Genomic DNA, 20,225 nt, shown 5'->3' on the forward strand with positions numbered 1-20,225 from the left:
CGAGCAATTGCTGCCTAGCATTCAAGGCCAAATTACAATCAGACACTTGTCCTATTCAAACACACAGACGTTTAGCTTTCGATTTTGGCAAAAACAATGCAGGAAAAAAAAAAGGCATTGAGGCGGTACAGTGTTTCAGAACAGGAAGGACAACTTGAAACATCCATGTAAAGATATGTTATGCGAAGTTAACGTGTGAATATTCACAAATTGTGTGTGTTGATGCAATGCACAAGTGTTTATCAGCCCTCTAAGGAAATTCCAAATAAAGCTAACCTCCCCCTCCCCCAGAACTGTTTCATTCAACCGAGCGGATTACCTGTTGATGGAGTAGCCGGCTCTAGCATGTTATCGTGTCTTTCGCAATGTTACTTGTGAGAGTTGGATAAACCTTAGCATTAGCTACATGGAGAGATTATCCTAGCTTACACATGCTGCAATCAATAGACGGATGAGCAAAAAACCAATTGTTGCCTTCTGCCCCCTATGTAATAGTGTTATGTACAATGTCTTACCAATGAACGGTGCATGTTCAGACACTGTGTGTGATCTCATTACTGGCTGTGGCCTTCCAAAAGGCGCCTGGGTCAGCCCTCTCTGTAACCATCATGCAAGACATGTGACATAGCACATCCCTGAGAAGTCCGCCAACATGTTTTTAAAATGGCAGTAGCTAGTGAAAGTGCATGATCATGCCGCTGAAAGAAAAAACGGTTCTTCCTGGGATGTATGTGTCAAGTCAGGAAGGGACATGAGGCGTTCAACAATTGGTTCCCACTATTCAAGTAGGGTGTGCCCTTGGCTTCAGATCAGTTTTCAGAAGACTCAGCATATCTGGGTGGCCCAGGATAACAAAGCCAACATTGAATGTCTCTGACTGTCTGTGTGCTATCCTGGAGCCGCATGCCTTCAATGATCTCACCTTCATCCAGATGCTCACTGTGTCGAGAGCGCTGGTTCTGTCTAGGCCTTTCCAAAGGCACCAACATTCACTCTGTACTGAGAGAACTTTCGTTATTTTTTTTCTGTAAGAAATCACATACTAGAATGAACTGGACAATATATTTATATGATCTAGTGAAACTCAGATACTAGGCACAGTATAAACCAAAAACTGTGATAAGGGATATCACATTTAATATAGGGGAGTTTGCCCAAGGAGTGTAATATTCAATTACAGTTTCTTTTGAATTCAAATTTTATTTTTTGGCATTTATGATTTGGCATTTATAACACCTTCAGATGTGAATGTGAATGCATTTTACAGAGAGCTACAAATCATTTGGATCTAGAACTATGCATTACGACAAGTTCAGATTTTGGAGGACAAGGCACGTTTGCAATGTTTTGTGGCATTGTATGGGTCCTGAGAACAAAATGAGCTTCCAGTCCATGAGTATGCATGGCCAACACCGTCAATGTCAGATCTTTGACAAATTCAAAATCCATTTCCTCATATATTGGCTTGGACACCAATTGTTTACTTCATTTTGTAAAGGTCTTGTAGTAACGTGGCACCCCCAGTTTTCCTGAAGTTCTCGCTTGATCCCTACCTGCATTATTGTTATCGGCAAGTACAGCTAGTCTCATTCTCACATCCATACCATCTATGCCGAAGTGCAACCTTTGGGCCTGTACTGTAGAACACCTCCAAATCTCCAGTGTGACAGAAATCGGTGAGTCCCTTCAGGTCTCTCGAAAGCGTTTTATTGTACACAATCTTTTCAAGTGCTTTGTGTGCGGGTGAACATGGCACCAACCACTTCTTCTTCCGTTCCTCCTCCCACGACAACGGTCCATATGCACATTCGTTGAAATGTTGGTTTTCTGTCCATGCGTGTACGTTGGTACAATGGTGCATCAATGAACGCAATTTCTCAAGTAGAATTTCCACAGCTCCATCACAAGTTTGGGAACTCCACCAAAGATGGTTGCTGATGGACTGACACCATTTAATAAGGTTTTCCGAACCCTTCTTTTTCATAGCAGCTGTAATTTTTTTTTATTGATTGATTTAGTAACATGCCATATATCAAATTGATGCTGAATGTGTGGAAACTGCTCTTGCACGTCCTTCGCTATCGAAACGTGCCTGTCAGTGGCTATCACTTCTATTTCCATTCCCCTGGGTTGCTGAAGTTGAATGGATTTGATGAAGTGATGTTTCTCGATGGCAACAGACGATGAACATTCAGACACCTGCACCATGACAGAACTCACAATTGTTTTACTTTCCATCTCTTGTAAGTGATAAGTGCAGTACTTTGTGGAAAATCTTGGACTGTCACACTGTCCGTCGCCAGCTAGCCAGAAACGTTTGCCAGAGAATGTCCTGACAATTGACATCTGTTCAACATTCCAAGCATGACTAATAGCAGGGAATAAGAATTCCCTTTGTTATTTGTAGTATTGATTTCTAGCAAGGATCTCAAGACCCACAAACTGACAAAAACTGGAAATCTTGCTGAAATTTGATCCACTGAACAGTAAAGCTGCTGAACAAAGTAGATTGCCAGCTGGCACTTTGCCGAGCATCGGTTGAGCAGACCATGTAAATGTATTATGGAGGTGGACACAGGTTGCTTGGATTTTTCAGGTTTGTACCTTGTAACACGCGAGACACAATCACCAATGGCTCCCAGCATATCTTGGCCCTAATTGTATGTTCACATTTGAGCATGTGCACAATATCTATCAGGCAGCTATCGAACACAATGTACTTTTGCTCCTTTATTAGCCAATCATCCTGCAGTACTGATTATTGTGAGTCGACGGTGGTGGACAAATCCTCAAGACTTTGCAAATTGAAGTCGAGATCTTGTACAAGATCATCGGTCAATTTTGTTGAAGCTTCAACCTCTGTCAGTTCATGATGTGATAATTCAACATGAATTGGAGAAACAGCTAACTTTGAATGTTTTTTTGATAGAACATTATTAGCGGGTGTAGATTGCGTGAAGGGGTCGGCAAGCAGTTGCAATGCATCATCACTTTCTTCATTTTCATGTGTTCGACCTGGCACAAAGTAGCAATGGTCCACACTGACTTTGTAAGTGTTGCATTTGAAATTCCATTCCATTCATTTTCCTGCCACTGGACAAATGTATCACTAGTCTGCTTGTTGACTGTGCCACGCTGCGCCAGAGAGATTAGTTGCTGCAATGTGAAATCTGTTTGGCAAGCAACATCTTTGGTTTCAAGCGATGTCTGTGACTTTATACTACTCTTACTTCTGGGCTTCTAAAATAATAAATAGAAGAAGATGCTGAATGTATTGCACACATACAGAATATATGATTTTGCAACAAAAAACCTAGAAAGACTAAAACATCTGCTCAAAAGCTTGTGCAAAACAAACTGGTATGTTCTTTACCCATGGTTTCTTGATTTGCTTCGAAACAGTGGCTTTCTCTTTTTGCAGACAGCGACATCAAGTTGCAAAACAAAAATGTTATTATGATTTTAATACAGCAAATTTAATTTAAAAACAAACATAAGTACATATCTACAAATTGAAAACAACAAGACAGACTGGAAAAGATAGTGACATAATGAAAATGTATTAAGAATGCAATGTGATGCCCAATTTCACTTCATGAATGTATACCTCAATTCCATGTGCCTCTTCTAAGTCCACATCTGGAGTACATTCCTTGAATAAAGAAATATACAAAAAATGTGTCAGTCAAAGTGCACAATAAAAGTTTGCATTTGACAGAGCACCTACAAGCTAACATTTCTACATAGAGTTTGAACCATATACTGTTAGGGTTGCTGTTGCAACACAAATAGAACTTTAGTATGGACAAATCCTCGAATCGAGTGTACGTGACTTGATCATAACATTCAGTTCATATTTCACCTGATATCCATCTGAGTTCAAACATAGACTTGATTTGAGGTCACCCTGTAAAACATAGTGATTACAATGTTGCCCTGCAAAGTATTTGGCTTTGTAATATGTCCTTGGTAACTGTTCTGCATTAGGGGGGATGTGCACCGTTACTACCAAAATCACAAAAGTTTTAAACAGTGCACGGTCACATACATTTATGTCTCAAAGTATGTTCAATTTTGAATGTACTGTGATTCGTTAAAGTGAAATTTTTATTGAAATACCTCAAGCTGTAGACCTGTTCCAAAGGAGGACGAGATAGTTGAAGTTCCACCATCCACCTATAATACAGCATTTGTTTTAATACGGATTAAAAAGCTAAATGAAACAGAAAAAATACAATGCAGAAGAAGGTACATACTGAACTGAAATGCAGACAATGATACACTTAGTAGACTGCCTGACCCATAGCAGTCCCCTTCCCCTCACCCCAACCCCTCCTTCACATAATAACACTCAAGTTGGCTTTGCTTTGCCCAAAAACTCCAGTAAAACATGATGCTTCTGTCAAAAAATGTTCATGCTCCAATCCTCTAGGCCCCAGCCTTGCATACACAGACACACACACCGACAGATTCTAAGCAATATGGGTGCCAGGACAAACAGCTCAAATGTGCCCCCAACTAAGCATATCTCTGCAGTGAGCTCCTGTTTGATGCTGAGCATAGAACTGGAGGTGGGTCTGCTCAGGGGGCATGGCCTAAGTACATATGGTTGGGGGCGGGGATTTGGGCTTGCTGGCAATTCCTTGTCTCAAATACAGTAGGTGCCAAGCAGGAGAGGCGGGGTGCACTGCTATCATTCCTTATGGTTCACTCTGCATCTCATTTTTGTTTCTTAATCAATCACAGGCTCTGACCCCTAATTGGCCACTCTCCGCCAAGCCATAATTCTTGCGCACCCTAGCTCAACATCTCAAGTGTCCAATAACCTCTACCAACATATCTAACTACCCAGCACAAAGATGTCAATTCCTCTGGGCACTGCCTAGTCACCCCAAGCTCCACGGTCTTTCATTCAAGGGGCGAGGAGACTGCAGCAACCCCCTTGCTCTTTCTGTCCTCAGCCCTCTAAATCGCATGCACTTTCAGGTCAGTTGAAGAGCACACACACATACAACCATCTCAGAGGCGATTAGGCTTGAACTCGGCCTACAATTGCTAGTTTCATTGTGGTCAGTAGCGACCTGAACATTTTGGGCAGGAATACAATATGTCTTGAGAGGAAAGGATTCTCTGTTAGGCCACATGATGAAACATTCCTTGAGAAGTCTATCAGGTATAAGTACCTTGAGAGTATCATGAGGGGATTCCTGGACAAAATCGGGATGTCTCCAGTCCCAGAGTCATGGCTTGAATACAATCTCGCCAGGATCCCAGAGAAGTCCCAGTCTTTTGATGCAGACCTGGCACTGACACATTTGGCCTCCTTGCAGAAGTTTGGGCAATACACACCCAAGCTTGTGTGTTGGGACTTCTCAAGACATATCTAATAAAACTTCGGGTACCTGCTCTCATTAGATTCAGTCTAGCAATAAGACTGCAGACCCTGCCGGTTTTGGAAATAACAGGGACTTGGGTGGGCCCCGGCTAACGTACAAAAACAGAACTTGTAGATTATGTTTTAAACAAGTGTAACCCGCCCAACATGTGCTGACCCAATGCGAGGCGCTCACTTGTGTGTATGAGAAAGAATATTATACATTTAGCCAGCCACAATCTGATCAATTTTAGAGTAGTGTACTAGGTGGCAAATCATTGGTTATTGCATCGGTGGCACACCATGTATGGGAACGTGTGCTCAATAGGCTTCCTCTTCCAACACTGATTACAACAAACTAGAATGTTCATTAATTTAACACCTTCTCTTTCTTTTTGCAAAACTTTTCAGCACTAACATGCAGAGTTTTAATGATCTGTAAATTATTGTTGTATTTATTGTGTGTATAGTGTGATAGTGTGAAAGGTTGCTATGTAACCCAAATGCACTATATTTTTTCTTTAAAAAAAGAAAAACATCTTTAATTCATTTTTTGTTTATTGTTCGGTCTCGGTGCAGGCCTTTAGCAAGTTTCTCGGGGTCTATGCACTTGGATAGGGCGCCTGTGAAGACCATTTGAGAGAATTCTGGGTGGGTGTTACGTTAGATGGGACAAAGAGGGGACGTGTTGGAGGATGTATTTATTTTAAAATGTAAGCAGCAGCTCCACGACATCACCCCTAGAAAAGCCGCTAGGCCTAAAGTCCCAGGCTACTCCATACTCATGATGCCCAATGAGGCTGGAACATGTCAGGGGATGCTTGTGGTCTCGTGCAGAAGGGATGTGACCTAGCAATTTGGGCTGGACAGCCCCTTTTGAGGTGGGAGCAAGCATGATTTGCATATGGTCTTTCCCCTTCTGTAATGTCTTGGCAGGCTAAAGAAAGATGTTCCGGAGAGTTGCACAGAGCAATGCCAGGTTTTGAATCATTTGAAACCTTCCAGCCATCACCTTTCTGTTTTACCTATCTGGTAAGTAACCAACAACATTTTTTTTGCTAGAGGGGAGATAGAGGGGAAAGGCGTGTTGCAGGTCACAGTAATTGCAGTTTTATTTTAAAATTTTAAAATGTAAACAGCAGCAGCAGCTCCATGACATTACCCTTAGAAAAGGCACATTTTATTATTGTCTTTGGTCCTTCATATCGTGCTTAATGCTAGCCTCCTCCGGCTTCTAAGCACTGGAACAGGAACTGGATCCATGTTACACTGCATCCTCTTTTTCCCAAAGTAAGTGCAGTGCCCCTGAGCTCACCTTCCAAGTATGTATTTGTTTTGCTTGAGGACGCAACAGATGGTTTTCTTCAAAGGTGGAGGAGAACTTCATGCAAATTCATGATCTCACCTTGCGTATATATACAGTGTGCCTGTGATGCAGGTCTGGCATATCTGGGCCTGGTCACACAGTGCCCACGCATGATTGGTGACAGGAGCCACTGGGGCACACCCCTCTCATTACAGGTCCAGTGACTCACTAGATGTGCAGAGAAGACAACCAGGAACACTGATGAGATGTGTGTTCATGCTGTGCTGTCACTGAGTACTGCATACTGTTCTTACCCATTCTCAGCTAGCTACACCTAGCCCCCATACCCTTCCTGTTGCTACAGTACTGGGTATGAGCTGCGTATACAGCCCCTTCTCTGAAATCAACCATTCAGGCATTCTTAACAAATGGAAAGCCAACCTGAGTGATGGCGGATTCATGGGTTTGCCTGCATTCCTCTAATTTCTCCAGCTAACGAGATCGAGATTCAAGGGGGAAAAAACGGTGGCACATTTTGCTGCATTTACAACCGCCTTTTCAGGTGCAACACAGATATCTACTCTTGGCACCGCCTCTTTGTCCCATGGGCCAAGGGTCGGAAGGGTGGGGTGGGTGCGGGTGGGACCACTAGCCACCAGGGATTTTTGCAAGGGGGTGGCCCTTTCCCCCCCACCCTAAGTGGATGGGGGGCACCTTATGTAGCCCTCCCTGGGATTTCTGCCCCTAGGAAGGGGTACAAGAGATGCCCTCTATCGATTTGGGGTGGGGGAGAGGCCACTACAAATATTGGCAGAGCCACCCCTCCCAAGCCTGGGGCAGTACGTTTTGACCCCCCCCCCGGGGGCAGATGGCCACACACATGTGCCCATCTGCCCCAAGGGAAGGGCAAAACAAAAATATATATTATAATTTGTTTTGGGTGGGGGTGTGGGGCCCACTAGACCACCAGGATTTGTTGTGTTTGAAAGGGGGGTGGCCCTCTCCCCCCACCCTAAGTGGATGGGGGCACCTTATGTAGCCTTGGCTGGGGGCAGATTTCTGCCCCTAGGAAGGAGTACATGAGATGCCCCCATCATTTTGGGTGGGGGGGGGCACTGCAAATATTGGCAGAGCCACCCCCCAAGCCTGGGGCAGTACATTTGCCCCCCCCCCTGGGGGCAGATGGCCACACACATGTGCCCATCTGCCCTTAGGAAAGGGGCAAAACTAAAATACAATAAATTATAATGTGTTGTGCTAGCACAATCAGCCTCTAGGAAAGAGGCAAAACAAAAACAAACAAAAAAATGATAACTTGTTTTGGGTGGGTGTGGGGGTTTCTAAACCACCATGGATGTTTTTATTGGAAAGGGGGGTGCCCACGGGTGTCTTCTTTTCAGAAATGCATGGGGTTCTCTGTTTTCCTTGGTGGCTTCCACACCCTAGGCCCAAATCCGTAGGTTGTCCACATGAGCAAAATCTGCTTTGCCGAAAGGCTTGGGGTTATCAGTGGGGTAGCCTTTTCCCTTTTTGCCGAGGTAGATGCATCCACACATGTGAGGTACCGTTTTCGTCGGGACACCTGTGGGAACGCGGGAAGGTAGGGCATCTGTTGTTGATGGCATGTTTCAGGTGGGTGGGCAGAGGGAAATGTCTCTGAAATTTGGTGGAAAAAAACACAATTTTCAGACATTTCACTCTGGCCACCAACTGAAACACACCGCCAACAACACATCTACTACCATCCTGCAATCCCACAGGTGTCCCTACGAAAACGGAACCTCACATGTGTGGGTGCACCTACATGGGCGCAAAGGGAAAAGGCTAACCCACTGGTAACCCCAAGCCTTTCGGCAGAGCAGATTTTGCTCATGTGGACAAAATACAGATTTCGACCTAGGGTGTCGAAGCCACCAAGGAAAACAGGGAACCCCATGCATTTCCAAAAAGAGCACACCCGTGGGAATCCACAGAGGTTTGACTTGCGCGAATCGCCCCAGAATATATCACCCGCAATCCCCGGCAAAGTCTGAAATTTGGTGAAAAAACTACAATTTTCAGACATTTCCATCTTGCCACCCACTGAAACACGCCACCAACACCACATGTCCTGCCTTCCCGTGTTCCCACAGGTGTCCTGACGTAAATGGTACCTCACATGTGTGGGTGAACCTACCTGGACGCAAAGGGAAAAGGCTAAACCACTGGTAAACCCCAACGGGTTTGGGGAGACAACCTACAGATTTGGGCCTAGGGTGTCCAAGCCACAAAGGAAAACAGTGTACCCCATGCATTTCCAAAAAGAAGACACCTGTGGGAATCCATAGAGGTCTGACTTGCGTGAATCGCCCCAGAATTATTACCCACAATCCCAGACAAAGTTAAAATTGTGTTTTTCCACCAAATTTCAGACTTTGTCAGGGATTGTAGGTCATAAATCATGGGGCGATTTGCGCAAGTCAGACCTTTGTGGATTCTCACGGGTGTCTTCCTTTCAGAAATGCATGGGGTTCCCTGTTTTCCTTCGTGGCTTCGACACCCTAGGCCCAAATCTGTATGTTGTCCACATGAGCAAAATTCCTGAAAACCTGCTGTGCGAACAGACTTGGGGTTACCAGTGTTTTAGGTGTTTCCCTTTGCACCCAGGTAGGAGGTACTGTTTTTGTCAGGAAACCTGTGGGAACGCGGGAAGGTAGGCCATGTGTTGTTGGATGCGTATTTCGGTGGGTGACCAGAGTGAAATGTGCGGAAATTGTGGTTTTTTTTCTGTCATTTTCCCGATTTCCCCCCAAACTATGGAATCTTTCCCTACATAGTTGTTGCCTGACCTGCGCAAATCACCCCTTCCTAAACTTGGATTATTGTCTATTTTCAGAAATGTATGCCTTTCTGGCTTCCCATTCAGCTTTCCTACCCGTTTCTTCCATTCCGTCCACGCATGTCCTATTGGACAAAACATTGCAAAATCTCCTACCTCTCACAAAACGGCTGATTAGCATATCAAAATATGTTATTTTGGTTTACACTCAATCTGTTCTTGAAAGCCTGGAAAATGGTGAATCCAGCACAGCAAACCATTTGTTCCTAGCGCTTACAAGGAAAATACCACAGGTTTCTTTGTACAACATTTTATTGGCATTTTCTGAAAAAAAAACAAATGTTCTCCTTTTTGGTTATTTTCTCTCACCCCCCTACAGCAAACTAGGATTCCTGGGTGGCTTTACGACCACCTGCATGTGGGAAAAAAGGGGCCAACTTTGGCCGAGATATCTCATGTAACAAAGAAGTTACAAGGGATTGAATGGCGACATACTAAAATCACCAAAAAAGGCCTTGGCACTGGGGGGGAAATACCCATGGCAGTAAAGGGGTTAAGACGGTAAAGCCCCAGAGGAGATATCATTTGTAAGGTAGCTCAGTTAGTTAATGCTCCAAATGCAGATTGTGCACATGAATATGTAACACGTGTTCAGCACCTGGCTTAATCTTCCGGTGGGATAATAGGCAGAGTGAATGCATTCTGCTTCCGATGTAACACAGCATTTTCCAGGTCAATTGGTTCAGAAAAAGTGGTGGAAAACCCTATTACTGTCGCTTTTTCTAATTGGCCAGATTTTCGTGCATTTTCTGGGTGGAGTTCGGGAGCCGAGTGGACACACCAGGATGCCCTGTATTTCCCGCTCCACCATATAAATGCGGCCTTACTGCCAGCATGGATTCTCATACTGGAAATAAGGAAAGGGATTCCTCTGGGATCTGCTTGGAAAGGAAACCTGGTAAAAGTGGGCGGAGCCCAGAGGAAGACACTGTCAATTCCGCCAGCAATCGCTAATTGCTCGAGGTATTTACACTCTTCCAAAGTGGAAAAGCAATGTGATTTCACCTGCCTTTTACACTAAAATCTTCCATTTTGTGGCGGAAAAGTAAAAAAGTGCGCCAATGGAAGTGGTCCACTCCGTGCAGTTTACTTTGCGCCTTGATGCTTGGGGTTTTTGCGTGATGCTCCACATGTAATAAATAAATACATTTAACATGACCCCAGATAAATGGCAATTCGTGTTCAGAATGAGTGAGCATGGCATGTCGCTGGTAAGAGGGTGTCCTGTGCTTCTTGAGTGCGTTGGCAAATGCCCTTAATTGCCATCTCACGTTAAGCAGGTGCTTAAACCCATCAGTGTGGATTGCGCAATAATACGTCGACAGAGGTATTTCAAATGGCCAATTTCGCTCTTTGGGTGACATTGTCATAGTGGGAGAATGTTGCCCAGCATGTGCCACTTTCTCTGCGGAGTGAATTGTGCCCACCCCGAGGAAGAAGTATGCAAAACCAACAAGGGCAATGTGCCCTGCTCTTTCTGTGTGTGTCTTCCCCACAGAGTGACAGATTCTGACTCAGACATGGGTAAGTCTCTGGTGGCAAGCCTTTAACCTAGTTGATGTGGCAAAGGATTACAGACTTCTGAAGCTGATAACATTAGTAGCATTGAGTTACATGCCACCTGACAGGTATGTGTGATAAAGTTGCAAAGCAGAGCTGTTAGTGGGCTAAAGCAGGAGGCAATGTCTGGCCACCCTCAAAGGGTACGTACAACCAAAAGTAATAGGCCCCTCCCCCCATCATGGCTTTAGGGGCAAGGCTCCAAACCAGGGCAAGAATAATGTAACAGGGCAGAGGACCCATGCTTTGCCGTCCTAGTAACATAAGAGAGAATCAAATAGATTAGGCTTTGCAGCAAATGTTAAACGAGAAAAGGAACAGAGTCCATCTATACATTCAGAATAACAAAGGCAAAGAAAGGCTAGGCTCTGAAGCCAGCATGAGATGGAATAAGAGGGACCAGACTCATCGTGTGAGGCTGGCCCGGCCCTCGCAGGGGCGCTAAAGGCACATCCCACATAGCGGGCTGCCCCTCTGGCCACCCCCCTGGTTCCACATACACCCCACCTACTAGGCATCCCCTGGGTCCGACACATCCGGCCGCCGACCTGGGGAGTGCTTATAAGGCGGTGGGCTTGCGATTGCTCATCCTCCTTGTTTGCTGTACCACCCCCGGAGGACAGTCAAAGCAGCAACATCACACACCTGCTCCCTCTACTCCCATAACAGGGCTTACTCAGAGGTACAAACAAGATTTCCTCTTTCTTTGAAACCCCCATCCTTCCATTCCAAGGGACACACACGTCTCCTTGCCCCACACAAAAAAGTAGCAACTTGCAGTTGGTAGAAAAGGCTGCAACTCCTTTATTTGGCAGGACTCCACTTACAGGTGATCTGCCTCTTAAGGAGCTGGCGTCCTAGCTGTGGCCCACTGGAAGTAATTGTTATTTCCTCTCTCTTACCATGAGCTCATAGTCAGATAAAAAATCCAGAAATGCAACATACAAAGACATGTTCTTTGCTGCTGCATCCTTTAATTTTCTTCTGTTTTCTTTTCTTCTTTTCTCTTGTTTTATACAGTGATATTTGTAATTTAATACGTACTATTTTAATTCTAATTTTGTGAAAAGTCGAGTTCCTTGAGTAAAACACAATAAATAAATAAAGCAAAGTCCCCAAGATGTCCCTGTCCCCCCCAGATTTTATGTGTCTCCTACGTCCCTGGACATGGGGCCCTCCCCCATTTTGTGTAGCCTTTACCGTGGCTCGGATTTGGCAGTAAAAGCCAGGTCAGACCCCCAGGGTCGGCCCTCCCCTTTGAATTATCTGGCTCTCCCAGGTCTACACTTTAGCACAGAGTTTTCAATTCTCCTTCCTTGTACAGAGCACCACATTTTGCAAGTACCTTTTTCCCTGTAGGAGGGCACAATGAGGACATGTGCAATGGAATTAACATTTCCGCCGTGGGCTGTTGTAATTTTGTTATGTTGATACACTTTTATATGAGGCCACCATATACTTTGTGAGAAGTTCCGGGGGCATTCACGTGCTATGTGTGTGTACCACTAAAGCCAGGAAGTCCCTAGTGCCTAAATATGGCATCTAGCTGGCACTTTTGGAGAGAACTTGCTCGCACCCCTGTGATCACTCCCACACTAATTCCATTAATGAGAAAACCATCAGGATCCCATAAGCTGAGGCATAGGGTATAAGGAAACCGTGCTTCAACGTTTCATGTTTAACCAGGTGTGACAAGCGCTGGTAACGTGGTGACGTCGCGTGCCCTGGTCACCGCAGAGGTCGCCTGGCCGCCAATGTAAAACCGCCCCCTGTGGTACTGCGAGTAGGCATAGACGCTGCGGGGTGGATATGCTGGTTGAGATCATGGTCAGAACGAATTATTCTCATCAGGTATTACGCTCAACATTTGCTGCAGATGAAAGAGGCTCGCGTCCCGCCATCTCCTGCCCCCAGTATGAAAACTGGGGTCGCATAATACAATGGTCCTGTTTATGTATGAGTTCATTAATAAACTTGGCCTGTCAGCCTGTCCCTAATTGCAGACCACTGTGTAGCATAACAGCTTCGGGCTTTGACCCCGTGACCTGTAAGAATTACAACGGAGGGCTCAGGCTCTGATAACGCTCCCTTCATCACCGATGACTGATCGGCGCAGTCTAAACAGGGTCAGGCCTGTGGCGTCATTGCAGGCAATCTGAGAGGCCCTTATCTGGACCCAACCGAAAAAACAACGCTGTTGACAGGCACTTAAAATCCTGCTTTATAACCTGCTAGGTGCTGATGGGATGGAGCTCCTTCAAGCTATGCTGGTATCACCTCAAAGTTGCATGACTCAAGCTGGCCTGTTTTCCCATGGAAACCTCTGCACCTCACAGTATAGATCATTTTGAGCAAGACGCAAAAAAAAAATAAATAATGTCCTAACAATGGAGAGGTTGGGGAGCCAAATACAAGAGCCATGAGCCGATGTTACACAGGAAAAAAAAAAGCCTGGCAGGATGTAAGAACGTCAGAACACGTTGTAACAAGCATTGCCAGAGCCAACAGTTTATTTTTTATTTTTAAGTAAGCATGCTATATGTATTTGTCAGGCACTGCCATAATGGTACCACGTGGCTGCAAGCTGGCTATAGCTGAAAATAGTTTGAACTGTTGGGATTTGCAAATAAATGTTTTTATCAGGTGTTCAGAGAAAGGGACAGACATTAGGACACACATATTCCTTATAATTGAACGGGTTGTAGGCACACTTTGTTAAATCAACTTTATCATTCAAGGCTCACATTTGCAAAACTGCTCAGAAATAACGCTGGCAGGCCCTATACAACAAAGTTTGATGTTGTTTCATGACAGAGCAATATCAAAGAGCTGCTATGAGGGTGTGTTTTGGTCTGGGAGGGTCAGATAGTGAAAGGTCTTCACTAAAGGGATTAGCATGACCATGTGCGGTGAATGGGTTCATACATAACTAAATAATGCCCACAAACCGTGTGTCCCTCCTCACATCTCATCAACCTCCTATCTGTACTCTTATGGAAGAGTTTCAGTTTACAAATAGCACTAAAGTGCTAATGGCAAAACTAAACATGGGTTTTATTGTGGGGATATTTTGTGGTAATCCTAAATTGTGAAGGTGGCCATGGAGCCAGGTTCCCATATTGCCCTAAAGTGGGAATTGTATTGACATCTCAAATCCTCTAGTATGTTTTAAGTTCTAAAATGCCCCTGAAAGAGATGCTTTAGATCCCTCCAAATATTCCCCAAGACCGAGTGCATAGTTATCTTTAAAGAAGCAAGCTAGAGTTGGATCTTAGCGAGATTGGATGCTGACCTGCCTTTTCCGAGGTACATTGCAGTAATAAAGTTTACTGAGTATGAGGGCTCTCGAGAGGATGAGGCAGTTGGTGGTGGAGAGAAACTTTCTACTCAAGGATATGAACTTGGATGTGTAGGCTGTTGAGGAGACAGGGGGGCGTTGATGTGCTTTGTCATGGTGAGCTCAGCGTCGAGGTATACCCTGAGGAATAAACTTGTTTGAGGACCAGTTTAGTGACACCATTGCTATGGAAAGAGGAATAGGATGTATCCAGGGATTGAGGCACTGGGACGAGCCAACAATTAGTAACTCGGTGTTCTCATGATTGAGACAGAGATTGTGTGTGGCCATCCAATTTTGTATGGCACTGTACATATTGTTTATAGAGGCGGTATCCTCGATGTAGTTACCTGCGATAGGGATGAGGATTTCATTATCGTCAGCAAAGTTTGTATACTTGATACCAAGGGAGTCAAGGATATCAAAGAGAGGTTTGATGTATGTGTTGTACAAAGTGGGGGCGAGGCAGGAGCCTTGAGGGACACCAATCTTGAGGTACGATCACTGAGGAAAGATTTAATCCAGGAGATGGCTTCCATGGAGAAATGGAAGTGGGAGCTAAGGTGCTGCTAAAGTGGGTTGTGACCTACCAGATCACATGTCTTCCATCCACCATCTGCCAAGTCACTACAACTCACAGTGCTTGGCAGTAGCTATAAATCAGATTGGCTGGTCCTCTGCATGCTGGACAGGGGGATGGGAGTGTGTTGCCAAGCGACGGAATGTACATCTTGCACTCTAATTTTGTTTGCCCAATATCCCCTGCCATAGGGTGCCATCCCTTTCTCCATTGGCAGGTAACTGCTGGTGACCTAAGCATCAGCATTTCCGTTGGTGCACTTCCTGATAAGTAATCCGAAAGCATGGCACATCTAGGCAATCTCGGGCAGATTTGATGCTTGGTAGACATTAACTTAGATGGCAATCATGTAACTGCAATGCAAGCTGCTTAACAGGGCAGAACCTAAAGGGATTTAAAAAGGCAGAAAAGCACACATGTGAGGTAGGTGTGTAAACCCTTACATAAGACTGAGGTGGTACCTTATCAGCAGCTCTGCTGGCAGATCAATGGCAACCCTACTCTCCATTCTTCCAAGTATTTCCAGCTCATCGAGGTTGTGGGATGACAAGTAACCTGAGGCGGAGGAAGGTGTGAACACATGGATAACATAGTACGTTTATTTGTGGAGCGCACGTTCACCCCAAGAGGAACATCTTGGCTCTATTGACAGATAACAGATGTTTATTGTTACCCAGCAATGAGTAATGGTACTCATGTTATCTTCCTCCAAAGGATGACGAACTGAGTGGCAGAGGCGTTGCTAGGGGGGGTCGGGGCTGAGGGGACTATAGCCCCGGGTCTTTTGGTTGTAGCCCCGGATAAAAGCTCAGGGACTACAACCAAAAGGGTAGCTAGCCCCAAGTCCTGACAGCCCTAACATTAGCTTAGCCCCAGATCTTTTCCAGACCTAGCAACACACCTGCTGAGTGGACCTGCTGGGATTCGAGGTTATGACCATGAGGTCAAACACAGGTCTCTGTACCACATGCATTAGTGCACTTAGCCACAGACACGGCACTAATGAACGCGTGAGATTAACTGAGATGAATGTATTCATTCAAGAAATGCAGCTTCATGACTATGATGAGTATCAAGGGGAGCATGTTTGCTGATTCGCTAGGTCACTCACATTTTTCCTTTGGTCCCGCAAACATTTAGAACCTTTCTGCTAATTTGCCTCTTTCCAGGGGTAAGGTTTGGGCCCTGCGATGGTGGACAGGCTGCTACCAGCCCTCAAAGAGTGCTATAACATGGCTGAATTCCCTACTGAGCTACGGGATTACCCTGCTATCCAGTGGCCATGGTAAACTATTTTCAGAGCTTTTGCACAGGAAGGAAATAGAAAACAAAATCTTTGGGTGCTGGGTGGGTGCGGGAGGCCAAAGGCAGCGGTGAAGGGGGCAGAAGGGGAGGAAAGTGTGCTTTTAGCAGGTATCTGGTCTTTCCATCTAATGCCATTGCATCTAATGCCATTCCATCTAATTTCTTCCATCTAAAAACTTTGCATCCAATGCATTTTTTGGGTGGATAAAGGGTTAATTTCTGTTTAGGTGCATTATAAAGGGTACAAAATAAGGTTTGGGGGGGGAAGCCCCAAAGAAAAAAAAGAAATGCATTAGATGCAAATATTTAGATGGAAAACATTCGATGGAATGGCCTTAGATGCAATGACATTAGATGGGAAGGCCATTAACCCTTTAATCAGATTGAAGGGGGTGGATTTCAACACCAAAGGTGCTCCATAAACATATGCAGGGATTGAAATTTTGGTTCTGGGTCCCGCAAAATTTCACAGGGCACTTTTGGGAAGTCCGTCCATCCGTTCTCATTGGTGCAGCAGGTGCCATTTTCTTTTCAGTGAAACTCATGCCCTCAGGTCAGCGGGTAATCGTTTGTCTGGGTACATGTGCTAATCCTGAGCACCCTGGGATAATGTTTGCCCCACTCTTATTCTTTAGCTTGGATGAGATAATGAATTGGAGACAGATATCAAATAGCACATGCTTTAAAAGGGAAACATGTAATTGTGACCCATACATTATTAGGACTGCACTCCCAAACAGGGCAACTAATGTACAGATTTATAATTAGGCCCTCACCTCGACCCTTTCTTCTGCTGTGCACTGCTGGGTGGGCCGGCGTGCCAGTGTGCAAAGATCCTATACTCTTTGGCCAGAAATACTTTGGGGAGGTGGACGCACAGCCGAGTGAGAGATTGGGCTGCAGGGAATGGTAGCCAGTTTTACCAAATGGTTGGCGAAGCATGTGAAATAAATAGTGTTTGACAATAAGGCACCAACAATGTGCATGGGGGACAGGCAAGACAAAGCGGTTTCTTATGTTTACTATATCACTTTAAAGTGACGGTGTCCTTACTTTGCCAAGAGCTGAAAAGACATACTGCCTTATCATAAGGATGGCGGTAAGGCAACAAAGGTGCCGGTAGCGCTACCGCAACGCTGCTACTGTACCTCCATACTACGAGTTCTGCTCGCGGGTGCCTTTGCAGCCACCAGGTATGACCTGGTGGCCGTACCAGCACGCGCGAGCAGAACATGACAGTACCAATGGTACCGGTACTGCCACCCTCCCCATTCCCATTGAGCCCTATGGGGCTCAATGGGAATGGGAAGAATATTTTCTGGAGCCCAGAAAAGGGCAATTCCTGGGTCCGGTAAGGTCGTAATGACCCGGTAATTGCCCCTTTCAGGGCGTCGGAAAAAAATTAATACCGGAGATAGCCAGCTACCGCCAGCCTCGTAATGAGGCCCACTTCTTTGCCTAGGATCGCAAGGCCAGGCAGCAGTGCAATACTGCAACCTCCCAATACCGATTGTTTGCCCCAGTGGTCGAAGTGTACGCAAGGAAGTAGTCGAACTATGTTCCCTGCTGGCTTGCCTCCACTCCCCAAAAAACTCCATCACCATGCCCCCTCCCATATGCTATCCAGACCACCAAACACACCTCCTTTTTAAGGACATGTTCAGTGTAGTGAACTTTGTTCAAGTTTTAACTTCTTAATACACTTTTATTTTAAAACAAAACCATTCCAGAACGATTTCTTTTTGAAAGAAAAGTATAGGAACAATACACATTTTTTTAAAAAAAGTAGAGGACCACCGCTCCCAACTGCTCCCACCCATGTCGACCACTGCTCCCCCTCCTTTGGCTATGAGCATCACCAATCTATTCTTCTTTCTTCCCGGGATATTCACGGTTTTGCAGAGAGGGGCCAGAGGGGGACTGGCCTCCATTTTATAACAACGGTCCACCCTAGGCCCCTCTGCTGTGCACTACTGGGTGGGCCGGGTGCCAGTGTGCAAAGCTCCTGTACTCTTCGGTGCCAGTGTGCAAAGCTCCTGTACTCTTCAACCAGAAATATTTTGGGGGGACAGACGCACAGCCGAGTGAGGTATTGGACTCCAGGGAATGGTAGCCAGAGGGAAACCTACCTCTGTGCCCGATCAGCATGCAGCGACTGTGAGAAGCATTGCATTGGGATGGGTTCCTTTCTTGTCCGCAGCAGTCATCTGAAGTATGTGCACATTGCAGTTAATGGGAGTTGCAGTATGACATTTCCAGCACAATATCCCCTGCCAGAAGCCCTCCTTACTTCGCTTGTGTTTTGGCATTCTCTAATGTGCTACCTTCACAAAGTAACTGCTGGAGAGTAAGGGGTTGTCTAAGCAGGAGAGGCGGATTAGTTGGCTCAGAACCAGAGCTTCTTATCCAGCCTCAACTTGGTAGTTTACAATTTGTATCATCTATCATTTTGTGCATTCCAAGCACACACACTTTCATGTTACTGTGGCCCAGATGTTCCTGTATCAAGCTACAGTAGTAGCTATTACATTATATTTTCATGTAAAGCGGTTCAATGCCGAAATCCTCCTCCTTAAGATATTACGGTTTCCCCTCCCCCCCCTACAGTATGTTGTTTGATCAACTATGCAGTTAAAAAGAAGCTTGTATCATGGTCCTTTCATTAGTGAGTTCACTCTCATGGAATGGCCAGGCAGATATGGCTCACGTCCATGTCGCTATTACCTCTCCCACTGTGTTGTTCCCCATAGTCACCTTCTTTACACAGCTAGTCCTTGGCTCTGTCACTTCAGGAAATTGACCTAGCATTCCTAGATGATAACCATGGGGTTTGCAGGGGGTGTCCTAAACACAGAACCTGTCAATTCAGACCTCCACACTTCAAGGGCTTCCCACCCACATCCCAGGGCCATCCCACAACCATGCTAGCACTAATTACAGTATTTCCTTACAAAATATTATAATATAGGGATGGGTGGACCAAAATGAATCAGATCCAAGCCCATCTAAACAAGGTGAGCTGAATAGGCTTAGCACATTCAAAACATTTGGATCTGAAGGTCAAGTGGTTAGAACATTTCAAACGGGAATTAAAGCAGCTCGCATAGATGCCACTTTTTAATTGTTTGATTCAGCTGGAAATATATTCCAAGGAAATACTGGATTCTGAAATACTGGCAGCTTAGGACGTTATGCAATAGAGCCATCATGTCCAGCCAGGAGCCATTCCGTCCTCAGGGACTTATGTGCTTCATTCCAAAGACATTGCTACAACACAATCCTCATTCCGTTGAAAAATTACACATCATTTTATTTAGTTAAACCCTTTATGCTGAAGAAAAATTGTTCATTTTGGTTTACTTTTGTTTTCCCGTTATTTTTATAGAAAGAAATCAAGGACTGGTTAATAAGAGCAGTGCTGAGTTAGCAGGCTCCGGACTCAGTCAATGCATTTTATTTTCTGACATAGTACACTTAATTGCAGAACATTGTTCAAAATATATTTTGTTTTCTGCTTTCATTTACTTTATTTGCCATCTTATTTAAAAATAAATAGCATTATTTTAAATCTCCTACTTCAAGCTGTGAGTTGTTTTAACTGTTTCCCCAGATACATTTGCCTTTTCCATTTAATTTGTTCTGATTGTCCCATTTGTTATCTTTGTAATGTATTTTATGATTTTTGGAAAATAATACAAGAGTTTCTGAAAGCCATTTTATGTAATTAATACCAACAAGTTTTAGAATAGAGATGTAGTTTCGTTTAAGTTTTTTTTTTTTAAATAAAATATCTTCTTCTAGAAAAAGGCATTTATTGCCATTTTCTATAAAAAAAATGTATAATTTTTTTAGTCAAAATTGTAATTAATTTCTTTGGCAGGCAGC

General features: G+C 44.7%; 1 long non-coding RNA gene across 1 annotated transcript; it reads right to left on the reverse strand.

Annotated features, from left to right (window-relative positions):
* Positions 1-1,128: 1,128 nt before the first annotated feature.
* Positions 1,129-4,178, reverse strand: LOC138526727 (uncharacterized). Its single transcript, XR_011283724.1, has 4 exons — positions 4,120-4,178; positions 3,608-3,652; positions 3,374-3,411; positions 1,129-3,240 (listed from the first exon to the last, which is right to left on the reverse strand). It is a non-coding gene; the product is annotated as an uncharacterized lncRNA (long non-coding RNA).
* Between the last annotated feature and the right edge of the window lie 16,047 nt (positions 4,179-20,225).

The sequence above is a fragment of the Ambystoma mexicanum genome, chromosome 14 (genome assembly GCF_040938575.1).
Source record: "Ambystoma mexicanum isolate Mex_15411 chromosome 14, UKY_AmexF1_1, whole genome shotgun sequence".
NCBI classification, from domain to species: Eukaryota; Metazoa; Chordata; class Amphibia; order Caudata; family Ambystomatidae; genus Ambystoma; species Ambystoma mexicanum.